Source organism: Octopus sinensis, linkage group LG23 (assembly GCF_006345805.1).
Source record: "Octopus sinensis linkage group LG23, ASM634580v1, whole genome shotgun sequence".
Classification (NCBI taxonomy): Eukaryota; Metazoa; Mollusca; class Cephalopoda; order Octopoda; family Octopodidae; genus Octopus; species Octopus sinensis.
In genome coordinates, this window is record NC_043019.1 from 199,685 (window position 1) to 214,684 (window position 15,000).

General features: G+C 41.6%; 1 protein-coding gene across 2 annotated transcripts in view; it reads left to right on the forward strand.

The window, feature by feature from the left end:
• The first annotated feature begins 2,210 nt into the window (after positions 1-2,210).
• The window catches only part of LOC115223625 (exostosin-like 3), a 44,865-nt gene continuing 32,075 nt past the window's right edge, over positions 2,211-15,000 (forward strand). The window contains exons 1-2 of one of the 2 annotated variants that reach the window (XM_029794288.2): positions 2,211-2,389; positions 2,511-2,611. The gene's annotated coding sequence lies outside the window, so the exon portion shown is untranslated. The remainder of the gene's footprint in view (positions 2,390-2,510; positions 2,612-15,000) is intronic. The other variant, XM_029794289.2, reaches the window with a different exon arrangement.

The following is a 15,000-nucleotide window of genomic DNA, read 5'->3' on the forward strand; positions in this document are numbered from 1 at the left end:
TTTTTGTGCGCTGGATCGCTTGGTGTTGAATTGGTGTTATTAAATTAATATCCAATTTTTCACCCTTATTTTTGAAGTATATATATATATATATATGCAAAAAAGGGTGGATATATATATATATATGCAAAAAAGGGTGGAATATAATTAATTTAATAACATTAATAAATTTCACCTAGTAGATTTATCGGTATGGAAAAGACCCTATTTGGTAAGGGTTATAATAATTATAATTAAGGGTTAATTGCAACAAGTTGCTCAAAACCATATTCCGAAGATATTAGAAATAGCAGCTAAATTGATCACTATTTCTCCTACTAATAAAAAGTCTCCACAAACAAACAGAATTTGTAACCTGTAATATGGCAAAAAAGGCTGGGATTTCGTTATTTTCTTCCTTTTTTGCCATATTACAGGTTACAAATTCTGTTTGTTTGTGGAGACTTTTTATTAGTAGGAAAAATAGTGGTCGATTTAGCTGCTATTTCTAATATTTTCGGTATGTGGTTTTGAGCAACTTGTTGCAATTAACACTTAATTATAATTATATATATATATATATATATATATATATAAACATAATACATAGGATAATAATAAATAATTACTACCACTGGCCTAGCACAAAAAACGAATTAGTCATTAGACTATATTATTCATATAGAAATACAATTAGAGGCTTCCAAATAGGAAAGCGTTGTCCTAGAAAGAGCAGTAGAAATTTCAAAAACCACAAAAAAAGGATAAATTCTCGAAAGGAATGAAAATTTATCCCTTTTTTTTGTGTGGCTTTTGAGATTTCTACTGCTCTTTCTAGCACAACGCTTTCCTATTTGGAAGCCTCTTATTGTATTTCTATATGAATAATATAGTCGAATGACTAATTCGTTTTTTGTGCTAGGCCAGTGGTAGTAATAATTTATTATTATCCTGTGTGTAGAGGTGGGGAGGGATATAAGATAGTACAAGAGGGTGATGAATGGGGAAATGTGAGAGAGAGCATGTGTGTGTGTGTGTGTGTGTGTGTGTGTATGTGTGTGTGTATATGTGTGTATGTGTGTATGTGTGTATGTGTGTATGTGTGTATGTATATATGTATGCATGTATGTATGTATGTATGTATGTATGTATGTGTGTGTGTGTGTGCGTGTGTGTGTATGTATGTATGTATGCATGTATGTCTGTGTGTATGTATGTGTGTGTATGTATGTATGCAAGCATGTATGTATGTATGTTTGTATGTATGTATGCATGCATGCATGCATGCATGCATGTATGTATGTATGTATGTATGTATGTATGCATGCATGCATGCATGTATGTATGTATGTATGTATGTATGTATGCATGCATGTATGTATGTATGTATGTATGTATGTATGTATGCATGCATGCATGCATGCATGCATGTATGTATGTATGTATGTATGTATGTATGTATGTATGTATGAATGTATGTGTGTGCGTGTGTGTGTATGAACTTAAATATTAAGGATAGGATATTTCCCCATATAAGGAAAGTAAGCAATATTAATGAATAAATAAAATAAGAAACGTTTGTACGGAAATGGGTTGACTGAGAGTGGTGGTGGTCACCTTGGAGGAGACGTAAAGAGAGAGAAAAAAAAGAAAGAATGGAGCAATGAATTGGAGTTGCGGGAGAAAGGTATTTAGTCTGTGATAATTTCACATAAGTAGACTGTGTGTAATCGCTAACACACATACACACTACAACAGCGGCAGACAAAATACCTATTTCTTTATTACCTACAAGGGGCTAAACACAGAGGGGACAAACAAGGACAGACAAACGGATTAAATTGATTATGACGACATCAGTGCCTAACTGGTACTTATTTAATCGACCCCGAAAGGATGAAAGGCAAAGTCGACCTCAGCGGAATTTGAACTTAGAACATAACAGCATACATATAACTGGACTATATTTTTATATTATATTCAGTAAATGGAAATGAAATATTTTACTCGTAAAATATTGTAAAAAGCTTGGTTGTATACCTGTGTAATCGCTAACACACATACACACTACAACATACGCTTACATACACACATATACCTTTAATCAAACATACACACACTACAACATACACACGTATATACACACATACACCATATACCATGACAGTACAACATACATACTTACACATACAGACATTTAAACAAAGACACACCCAGACGACAAGGTAGCACCCACACGTTTACAATCTTCGTCCAGGTTTTCCTAATTGCGTAGCGACTGTTGTAGAAGCCACACATTTTTCTGCTCTTTGAATATACTGAACTTTCAAGAGACCGATAACCTTCAAGAGACCGAAAACCTCCAAGAGACCGAAAACCTTCAGGTTGAAATCGAAACACTTTGAATTAGGTGAATATTATTTGATAATTACTTTAATTAACTATGTACTATCACTTTTACATCAATAAAAACTCATTAGAGCGATTTCAAACCTAAATATATATTTATAACAAACCTGTTTTATTTTCAGGTTCTAATGTTAGGGAATTTATTTCCGAGTCCACAAGAGAGAGGAATTCAATTTAGTGGTACTATAACGAATTTCCCACTAATGTATATGAATCATTGCAGGTATTAAGCTGATAATATTTAATATTATATACTTCTATCATTGATATCGTCGTTCAATGTTGATTGAGTTGCTTGAAGGTGGTTCTGTCTCTTAAACTAATCTCTCCCTCTCTCTCTCTCTATCTATCTATATTATATATATATAATATATATAATAGATATATATATATATATATATATAGAATATATATATATATAATATATATATATATATATTTACAAATAATATATATATATCACAAATAAGAAAATGGAATATGTATGCTATTGAGGTTCTCATTTTGTTAAATGAATAAATAGTCCAAAATTATAATATCGAAAGTTGATGAACAAACTAAATTTGTTTCTCCATTTTCTTACTTGTATTATAAATTTACGGTAAATATATGTCTTTACCTTCACCGTTTAATACAATAAATGAGTTAATTGCATTGCAATTAAAAGCAGTTATGTATTAAGAATCTGGGTACTTTACCAACAGTATATTGTATAAATGCTATCCCATAGTGGGTTACACCCATAACCCCTATTTTACTTTGTACTAATATATATATATATATATATATATATATATATATATATCTATATTATATATATATAGCAAAAACTGTCTGATGACGGCAACGAGAAACTCAGAGTAACAGATTTTGTTGAATTTTCTGCTGCTTAAAAAAAGTATATATATATGAAAAAAACAAGTAAAGATAGAAAATGCTAAAATAATTTTATAAAGAACATTTCAGTACTGGTTTCGGTCATTTTGAGACCTTTTCAACTGTAACGATTAAATATTTAATTTAGAAAAATTAAAAGAAATGTTTTTTAAAGAAATATTTGTATAGTGTTCAAATAAAAGTGGCATTTTCCTTGTTTCTGCCTTTCTCTGTCACTCTTGTTTGCACTTGTGTGTTCGAGGTCGCTGTGGAGGTCGTTGTATATATATATATACATATACATATATATATATATATAATATATATATATATATAATATATATATATATATTATATATATATATATATATATATATATATATATATATATATATATATATATATAAAATATATATATATAATATATATATCTATATATAATATATATATATATATATATATATATATATATATCTATATATATATTATATATATATATATATATATATACATACATGTTGAACCTTCATACATTGATCTACTAATTTAATCCACAAGGCGTTGGTCAACTAGGTAACATGCAGTAGGACTGAATCCGAAACCACTTAGTTTTAAAGCGTGCTTCGTAACCTCGCAACTATGCCTGTGCTTACATCAACAGGTTTTTGCCATTATACCCTTCTCTATCACTGAATTTTCGGTTTAATCAACCATTCCCAATTTACCCTTTATCGAATTCTTAATCGTATACTTGCGTGTGTTTTAATACATGCCAGTCAACCAATCACACATTCGATATTTTTTTTAGTTATTGATTGTCGATGCATCCCTATAAATAAAGCACATGAATAGTTTAACATTCGCTGATTTTCATAAGTGTGCATGCATGCATGTATGTTTCTATGTGTTCGTATATAGCTGTGCATGCAGAAAAGAAACTAAATCTTAATAGACTGAGAAGATATATATTCATATAAACATTTTATCGAGTTGTTTTATTTTTCTTATTGCATGTATTTAGATAATCTAGAGAGTTGTCACGAATATTCTTTGCATATATTTTCCAGCGATTAATGGATTTTTTTCTAATGCTTTAAATGCACTTTAAGGCCACATTCTACTATAAAACAGAAACGTTCAGAGGCAAAGTCCAAGAACGTGATTTACCATTCTGTAACCTCCAGCGACGATACAGCTTTGAACTAAATTATATCGAATTTTTTTTTATTTTGGTAAGCATTGAGCTCTCTACCTCTTTCTCTCACTCTCTCTCTCTCACCCTCTCTCTCTCTGTCTCTTACTCGCTCATTCGTTCAATCTTATTCTCTCCACACGCAGAGAAGCATAATTACGTGTTGGCGTGAGTTGTGTGCTTGCGTATGATTGTGTATGTGTGTAGGTGTATATTTGTGGAGGCGCAATGGCCCAGTGGTTAGGGTAGCAGACTCGCGGTCATAGGATCGCGGTTTCGATTCCCAGACCGGGCGTTGTGAGTGTTTATTGAGCGAAAACACCTAAAAGCTCCACGAGGCTCGGGCAGGGGATGGTGGTGATCCCTGCTGTACTCTTTCACCACAACTTTCTCTCACTCCTACTTCCTCTTTCTGTAATACCTGTATCTCAAAGGGCCGGCCTTGTCACTCTCTGTGTCACGCTGAATATCCCCGAGAACTGCGTTAAGGGTACACGTGTCTGTGGAGTGCTCAGCCACTTACACGTTAATTTCACGAGCAGGCTGTTCCGTTGATTCGGTTCAACCGGAACCCTCGTCGTCGTAACCGACGGAGTGCTTCCATCCAGGTGTATATTTATTTATATTTATTTAGGTGTGTGTGTGTGTTTTTTTGTTGCATGTATATGCTTATCGTTTTTAATCCGTCGTCGTTTCGTCGTTTACTATAAAATAAATTTACTTAGTGTAAAATAAAATAAAAAATCCTAGAGACAACGAAAATTTGACAGATACATATAAGCTGAAAGTACAGATGCCTCGTGAAAGTAAGTATGTCTCTGTAAAAATACTATTATGCGACTCTAAACAACGTCAGTGTTTTTTCTCATTGCACACACACACACACACACATACACACACACACACAAACACACACAAACCACACACATTCACCCAAATACATATATACCTATAAATGTATATATGGGTATATATATATATATATATATATATATATATATAATACCTTATTATTATTATTATTATTATTAACTTCTTATAATCATCAATAATAATGACCTTTTTGACTAGTATTACTCTGAATGTATATATTTGTCACTACCTGTCATAAATAACCTTTTTATATCTACAATATGCATTTTCGTTGATTTTTCTATTTTTACCTATACATATATATAATATTATATATATTATATAAATACATTACATCCATACATATATATATATAAAAATATATATATATAATTATATATGTATAATATATATATGTATATATATATATATATCACATACTTACACACAAACTCGCCTGCACGCGCACACACATGCATGACAAACACCCATACACTCACACTCACATACGCACACACCAACATAAACACGCACACGCACACGCACACCTACACTCCCACACACATACATACGCACCTACATACACACACGCACGCATACACACGCACACACACGCATACACACATACATTACACACGTACACACACACCTACATACACATGCATACACAAACACACACACACACAAACATGCACGGACACACCCAGACATACATACATACACCTATATACACACGCCACACACCTACATACACCACACATACACGGACACAACCATACATACTTACATACATACACTATACACACACGCCTACACACCTACATACACACACATGCATACACACACACACATGTACGCACATACACACACATATACGCACATACATATATACCCACACACATGCACACACACCCACATGCGCACATGCATGCATGCATGCACACGCGCACACCTACACGCGCACACCTACACGCATACACACACACACACGCACGTACACATACATACATACACACACACATACATACACCCATACACATACATGCATCCTACACACACATACATACACACTCACACATACATACACACACACACACTCACTCACACACCTGTATGTACGTGCACACACATGCACATACACACACTTCCACACACCCACACGTACATACATACACACTCACACATACACACACACACACACACACGGACATACATCTATGCACACACATATATACACACATACTCACATACATTCATCGGACACACTGACATCCAGACATACACACAGACACACTCACACATCCACACACATACATACTTACGCGCATACTCGCAGGCGCGCGCACACACGCGCTTGCGCCGGTTCGCGCACGCATACGCGCTGCATGCACCTCGCTCTTGGACCCGACGAGACCTCCCGCTCGTTCCTGGGACCGTCGCCTGTCGTTGGGTTCTCCCACGCCCGTCTCCGCGGGACCACTCTTCCATCTTCCCCTCAGCTGGAGTCCTTTTTCCTTAAACCCCCCCTTTTTTGTTACACACACGCGCACACATACACACACACATTGCTTAAATATATACATTACTCTTACACACATTCAAATCTACTCGCCATTAATACTACCACGACACTGGACACACACACACACTACTACTCAACACACGCTGGCACGCTACATACGCCCCCACCCCTTCCCCTCTCTCCCTTCCTCCTTCCTTCATTTTCTTACTACTGACCACTGTCTGCTATGCCTACTACTGTCTCGCCCTACCTCACACGCCTACACACAGACGCACACACTAACACATACATATATTTTTTGTTTTTTTATCTCGCCTCACACACACATACACACACGCACACGCACACACTCACACATACACACACACATCTGTTCGTTTACCAACCTGTCTCCACTCTTTTGGCTTTAAAAACCTACTTTGCTCTTGTTATCGTAAACTTCCGCCTTTCACCATGTGACTTCGTAACACCAGTCGTTTTTTTCTCCATCTGTTGCCCGCTTGGGATCTTTCTTTCCTCTCTCTTCCTTCTTTATGTTTCCGACGAAGAGCTCCGCTCGAAACGTCATACCTTCCTGCTTCCATATTTCCTGAGCGCCTATTAATAATAATACTGTAATTGTTCCACTGTTGTTGTTTTTTTGTTTTCCCGTTTGGATTAAAATTATACCACTGCGCGCCTACACGGACCCCTTGTACCTTGGATACCAATTCCCGGATTTTTGCACCTACGGATTATTGTTACCATTCTTCCTGACCCACGGATCACCTGCAACCTTCTTCCGGAGTACCGCCATTATCGTGATTGAAAATCATTACCTAATCTGTCCGTTGACTCTCAAATCTCTTTCCTGACTTTTTTCAACTTTTTTCTATTGTTTTCAAACTGTCTTCACCCTTTTTCTTCTTTTGTTGTTTTCCTGTTGTCTCTCCTTTTTCCTGTTTCGCCACCACCCACCTTTACCTGTTTGCCACCACTTCTCATCATGCCTGACTTGCACTCGTTCGTCCAACACCTTCAATCCCTCCTTAGCCGCTACCTCGCGTTCTTCCCCCCACAATGTTCCGCACCTGCTATAAAACTTTCCCGCTTGCTTTTTAAGAAAACTCGCCATTCTAGCCATCTTTCCTTTCTTAGCCGTTGCCTCCGCCATCATGTCACACCCCGCGGTTTCCTCTTGAAGTTCCACGCTACCCCCTATTCCTCCCCCTTCATCGAACCCACCCTCGCTCGTACCTCCCGCTCCCTCCTCCGCGCCACCATCCGCACCACCCGCCCCCTCCTTGACTCCCTCGACCATCAACTTCCCCAGGCCTACCTCCTTCTCTCCGCCCTCTGCCCTCCACTCTTCACCCAACCTATCCTCCGCTTCATTCTTAATCTCAACCACCAACTACCTCACAGACACAAAAAACAAAAAACTCCACCTCCTCCTCAACCCCTCACCCCCTTCCCCATCCTCCCCCACTGTTCCCCCCCTCCTTCGCACCTACCCCACCCTTCCACGGACCCCCACACCCCCCACCGTGACCTTCCTACGCCTAACCCATCTTCACCCAACCACCCCTACCCTCCCCTTCACACCCCTGCACCCCCTCTGCCTGCCCCTAGTCCTCCCACCACCCCGCTTCCTCGCGCTGTTGTCACTATACCCCCAACCTCCCCCTCTCCGCCGCTGAGCGCTCCCTCCTCAGTAAGGGTCTCCGCTTCACGCCACTCACGCGCCACTGTGATGAGTTCGAGACTCGGGCGGACGTCAACCTGTTCCTGCGCCGCCTCAAACTTTGCGCATACTACCACGCGTCCCCGCAGCGTCACAACAATCAGGATTGCCTTTTGGAGCTGGGGCGTCGTCCATCCATCTGGACGCCGCCCCCAGGCCTTTTCAGTAGCCTAGATTCGTTTGTACATGACTGCAACGCTTTGGTCCACCGTTTCAACTTTGAACCAAGACCCCGCCGAGCCAACCTCACTCGAGCCGAATCCATTGCCCTTCGCCACCTCCGCCGACGTAATGACATTGTCATCAAACCGGCGGACAAAGGCGGGGCAGTGGTAGTGTGGCGCGCGGACCTATACAGGGAAAAAGCGCTCAACCAGCTTCAAAATCCCCTCTTCTATCGCCTCCTCCCCTCCGATCCCACCTCCTCCTACCAACAGTGAGTGTCCTCCACCATCCGCGACCTCATCTCCTCCTCCGCCCTCCACCCCACCACCACCAACCTCATCGTGCGCACACCCCGCACCTCCACCATCTACTTCCTTCCCAAGATCCATAAACCCTCTAATCCTGGCCGTCCCATAGTCTCTGCCTGTAATTGCCCCACTGAACTCATCTCCCTATACCTCGACCGCATCCTGTCCCCTTAGTCGCAGCCCTCCCATCCCACATACACGACACCAACCACGCCCTCCGTCTCTTCAATTCCTTTTCCTTCCCTTCCAGCCCCTCACACCTCCTCTTCACTTTAGATGTAAAATCCCTGTACACAGTGATTCCCCACAATGACGGTCTCCTAGCCCTCCAACACTTCCTCGACCGTCGTCCCGACCCCACCCCAGCACCCCCACCCTTCTCCGTTTGGCTGAGCTCGTCCTCACCCTCAATTGCTTCACGTTCGCCGGGGAAACGTACCAACAGGTGTCCGGGGTCGCGATGGGAACTAGGATGGGCCCCAATTTCGCCAATCTCTTTCTTGGCTACATTGAGGCCCAAGTGTTCTCCCAGTTCTCTGGGCCGACCCCCGAACTATACGGTCGCTATATCGACGACTGCGTAGGTGCCACCTCCCTTTCCCGTGAACTTCTCTGCCAATTCATCTCTTTCTTTCCAACTTCACACCTCTCTTCAATTCACCTCCACCATCTCCAACACCTCTGTCAACTTCCTTGACATCTCTCTCCGCATCGATCACCCCTCCAGCTCTCTCACCACCGCCTTTTTAAACCTACGGATTCCCACCTCTATCTCAACTTCTCTTCCTCCCACCCCTTCCACACCAAACGAGCCATCCCCTACTCCCAGTTCCTCCGCCTCCGACGTTTGTGCAGCCGCGACCAGGATTTCGAGACCCAATCTCAATACCTGGCCCGCATGTTCAGACTCCGAGGTTACCCACCCATACCCTCTCTGATGCCCTCACCCGCGCCCGTCGCATCGACCGCACTACCGCCCTGTCTCCTTCCCCCGCCCCCACCCAACCGCACCCCTTCCCCCTCCTTTTCCACCCCTCTACCCTACCCCTTCGTCGCAAGATACTACGTGCCTTCCGTCGCCTCCAGCTTGATCCCACCACCCGCCCCATTTTCCCTAACCCACTCCTGTCCTCCTTCAAACGAGCCCGCAATCTGCGTGACATCCTGGTCCACAGCACCCTCTCTCCTTCCCCCTCAGCCCCACACGGATCATTCCCTTGCTCTAGATCCCGCTGCAACACTTGCCCCTTCATCACCAACACCACCGCTGTCACCGGCTCCAACCAGCATACTGTACGCATTAGGCACTCTTTTACGTGCACCTCGTCCTGCCTTATTTACTGCATTAAATGCAACCTATGTGGGATGCTGTATGTAGGACAGACGGGACGCCGGTTGTCTGACCGTTTCACTGAACATTTGAGGGACGTTCGCCTACACTCTTTTTCTCCCGTCGCACGCCACTTCCGCTCGGCCGGCCATTCCCTAGATGACATCTCAGTGTTTGGTCTCGCCCCCCACAATGGTCGCCCACTTTCCAGGCTCCACTTGGAGCAACGCTACATCTTCACCCTACAAACTACTACCCCACATGGACTTAACACAGCCCCTCCTCTTGAGGTCCGCTTTTTTTTTTTTTTTTTTGTTTCCTGGATACACCACCCACACACACACACCTACCTACCTCCCACACGCCTGTTCACACACACACATACGTAGACCCATCTACGTACATACATTCACACATTTAATCACACACACTTATAGACATACATGCACACACTAACATACAAACCAACATGCACATACACACACACATACATACATACACACACATACATACTTACACACACACACACACACACAGACATACATACACACATACATACACACATACATACGCACATACATACACACACACTCACACACACACACCGCACGTACATACTTCACACACACACACATGCACACATACATGTAGGCACACACATACATACATACCCACACATGCACACCCTTACACTGAATGCACACACACATACACCTTTTTGCATCCAGGCAGCGCCCCCCCTCTTTTCTGCTTTCCGGTTTTGGCTGATGGATCCTCGGTTCCCGCGTAGCGGGTCGTTCGAGGGCCTTTGCGCTCGCGCGCCTTGGCGCGCGCTGGGGGCTTGGTCGGCCCCATGGGCTTGCGTTGTATTGCTTGTGCGTTGTGTGCGTGAGCGCGCTTCGTGTGTGTGGGCTTGCTTCGGATGTGCGCGTGCGTATGTATGCATACATACCCACACACTCGCATGCATCCCTACGCACATACATACACGCACACCTACTCACACACACACATACACACACACAAACATACCCGCACACACACACACATACATACATACACACACATACCTACTTCAGACATACACACACACAGACATACACCCATACACTCACACTCACACGCATACACACACACACATACACACGCACACGTACACATACACACACACACACCCACATACATACATTACACTTGTACACACACACACTTACATTCATACACACACACACCTACACAGCCATACCCTCACTCAGACACACACACCTACCTACACACACACACAAACACACACAGACACACACCCATACATACATACATCTACACACACACGCCTACACACAATCATACACACATACATAAACACACACACATACCACATACACACACATACGCACACACACATATACTTATACACATGCACACACACACACATACATACATACACACCCATACACATACACACCCATACGTACATACTCCAATACGCACATACATACACACAGACATACACACATACACACTCACACAAACATACACACCACCCAATACTTACACACAAACTCGCCTGCACGCGCACACACATGCATGACAAACAACCCACATACACTCACACTCACATACGCACACACCACATAAACACGCACACGCACACACACACCACCTACACTCCCACACACATACATACCGCACCTACATACATACACACACACGCATACGCACATACCACGAACACACACGCATACACACATACATTACACACGTACACACACACCTACATACACATACATACACACACACACACACACAAACATGCACGGACACACCCAGACATACATACATACACCTATATACACACGCCCACACACCTACATACACACACATACATACACACACATACACGGACACACCCATACATACTTACATACATACACCTATACACACACGCCTACACACCTACATACACACACACATGTACGCACATACACACACATATACGCACATACATATATACCCACACACATGCACACACACACACATACGCACATGCATGCATGCATGCACACGCGCACACCTACACGCATACACACACACACACACGCACGTACACATACATACATACGCACACACATACATACACCCATACACATACATGCATCCTACACACACTACTAACACACTCCCACATACATACACACACACACACTCACTCACACACCTGTATGTACGCGCACACACATGCACATACACACACTTCCACACACCCACACGTCCATACATACACACTCATACACCACCACACACACACAAACACGGACATACATCTATGCACACACATATATACCACATACTCACATACATTCATCGGACACACTGACATCCAGACATACACACAGACACACTCACACATCCACACACATACATACTTACGCGCATACTCGCAGGCGCGCGCACACACGCGCTTGCACCGGTTCGCGCACGCATACGCGCTGCATGCACCTCGCTCTTGGACCCGACGAGACCTCCCCTCGTTCCTGGGACCGGTCGCTTGTCGTTGGGTTCTCCCACGCCCGTCTCCGCGGGACCACTCTTCCATCTTCCCCTCAGCTGGAGTCCTTTTTTCCTAACCCCCCCTTTTTTGTTACCACACACGCGCACACATACACACACCCCCTCACACACACACCTTGCTAAATATATACATTACTCTTACACCACATTCAAATCTACTCGCCATTAATACTACCACGACACTGGACAACACACACACTACTACTCAACACACGCTGGCACGCTACATACGCCCCCACCCCTTCCCCTCCCTCCCTTCCTCCTTCCTTCATTTTCTTACTACTGACCACTGTCTGCTATGCCTATACTGTCTCGCCCTACCTCACACGCCTACACACAGACGCACACACTAACACATACATATATTTTTTTGTTTTTTTATCTCGCCTCACACACACATACACACACGCACACGCACACACTCCACACATACACACACATCTGTTTCGTTACCCACCCTGTCTCCACTCTTTTGGCTTTAAAAAACCTACTTTGCTCTTGTTTATCGTAAACTTCCGCCTTTCACCATGTGTACTTCGTAAACACAGTCGTTTTTTTCTCCATCTCCTGTTGCCCGCTTTGGATCTTTCTTTCCTCTCTCTCTCTTCCTTCTTTATGTTCCCGACGAAGAGCTCCGCTCGAAACGTCATCCTCTCCTGCTTCCATATTTCCTGAGCGCCTATTAATAATAATACTGTAATTGTTCCACTGTTGTTGTTTTTTTGTTTTCCCCGTTTGGATTAGATATATATTATATATATATATATATATATAATATATTTATATATATATCTATATATATATATATATTATATATATATAATCTATATATATATAGTATTATATAATGACCGGCCGCGCTAGGCTGAAACTATATATATATATATATATATATATATATATATATATATATATATAATATATCACATATAAATATATAAATATATTACATACATATACACAAAATACAAACATTTGCGTTTGTGTGTGTGTGCTTGAGTATGTGTGTGTATGCCTGTGTATATATATGTATTTGTGTGTGTGTTTGTGTGTCTGCGTGTGTATGTGTTTGTTTGTGTATGTGTGTCTATGTATGTGCGTGCGTATAATGGATTCCTGAAGAAGTAACTTAACGCAGTGATAAAGGTAATCTGTACTTTAAATCTTCGTATACACCTGACTTATATATCATTCTACTTATAAAAAAGTTTACAGTTGAGAACCGGAAGCGTTCATTGACACTTTTCAGTTACTCTGAGACTGCAGGGGAAAACGGAGGGAAGCAGGGGGGTGGGGTGGATAATTATAAAATTATGAGCGTCAACATTAGCAAGAAAATGCACAGATCTAAATTCCTCCATGATGCAGGTCTTGTTATGTAACCGGGTATGTATTATTTAGAGCATGAAATGTCGCTCCGACGAGCTGTCACAATGAAAGTTTTGGGTTATTTGATATTACGGAAGATATCAATAAACCAAGAAGATGAACACAGGAATCGTATCAGAAACCAGAATGCTCTAAATTTAATATGAAATGTCTAATATTCAGAACATTCAAGCGTTACTTTTTTTATGTATCATTGTCGATATACAGCATTCAAAACTGTATTTATATAAGGGCGGCGAACCGGCAGAATCGCTAGCACAGCGGGCGAAATACGTACCGGTATTTTGTCTACCGTTAAATTCTGAGTTCAAATTCCGCCGAGATCGACTTTGCCTTTCATCCTTTCAGGGTCGATTAAATAAGTACCAGTTACGCACTTGGGTCAATATAATCGACTTAATCCGTTTGTTTGTCCTCTAGGGCTTAGTAAAATAAATTACTTTGCCACATACTGAACTTTTAGAAATAGCAGCCAAAATGTTTTTTTTAGCTATTTCCACTACTTTAAGAAAAATTCTCCCAGATAATGTTTACTCAAAAGTAACTCACGAAGATATGGTGGTAAAACAGTAAAATATCACAAGTACAAAGATCATTTGAGAATATATAAATATATATTATATTAAATTAGAGACAAAACCACTATGTGTCAAATCAAACAATGAAAGACTTAAGCCAATACAT